Genomic DNA, 1015 nt, shown 5'->3' on the forward strand with positions numbered 1-1015 from the left:
GACCTAGGACACTGCTTACAACTAATGGTAAATGATTGTCAAGTTATCTCCCTGAAGACACCAGCCATCCAGAGAAAGCAGACACCATTGTTTTCCCCACAATAGTTAGGTCTCAGTCCTTGCTTTTAGGGACAGTGGATTGCTTCCCCTGAAAGCTTCGGCTAAATAAAGTCTCCAGCTCTAGGGCAATCAAAGTTAGGCCACCACCATGAATCTAGGATCCACCCATCTTGTTACATGTATACTTTTAATCCCTAGATTGCCCCCCTCGCATTACTGTATTACCTATAGTTCAACCATTTCCTGTGACATATGTCTTTACCTGTAATTAGGGTGCTTGTACATTCCCAAAAGTTATATAAGCCTTGGTTAGTAACAAATCTCTCTCTCTCTCTTACCCTCTGGGCCCGTGCTGTGGGTGGAACTGGCTGGGAAGATCATGGCCATCCAGGAGGTGTGCATGCTGCCATGAAATGTGTCTGACTCTGTCATGTTACCCTCTCTCTTCTTATTCCCTATGACTTTACTATAATCCATCTCTATATAGCTCAGCCATACAATTGCGCTTACTGAACCCGTAATTCATTGTGGGGGGCTGGCTTCCCCTACAGGATTACAACAGGTGGGAGAACTCCCAGGTGCCTACATAGGAGTCAATGTGGGAGCCTTTGCTCCCACCTCCTGGCAACTTCAGTCCCTTTCATGAGCTCACTTCCAATAAGAGGTTATCTGAGGACATCCTGACGTCTTTTATCTGCTTGGTAACCTGGCAGAGTCGCAGGCCCTGCGTAGAAGGAGAAACCCTCATTGGGCCCCAGGCAACCCTCCCACACTGCGTCCTCGTCCCCACTGGGAAGATGTGAAAGAACTTATTTGCAGACCCTTCTCAGTGTGTGAAGGAAAGGAGGAGGAGAAAGGGCCCTGTGTGCTCTCCCTCTAGGGCTTCCATGGTAGCTTTTGTGTGTGTGTGGTGGGGGGGGTGGGTGGGAGACGTGGAGGGTTTCCTTTGGCCCAG

The sequence above is a fragment of the Echinops telfairi genome, unplaced genomic scaffold (genome assembly GCF_000313985.2).
Source record: "Echinops telfairi isolate 266 unplaced genomic scaffold, ASM31398v2 ScPeMD7_7472;HRSCAF=8510, whole genome shotgun sequence".
NCBI lineage: Eukaryota > Metazoa > Chordata > Mammalia > Afrosoricida > Tenrecidae > Echinops > Echinops telfairi.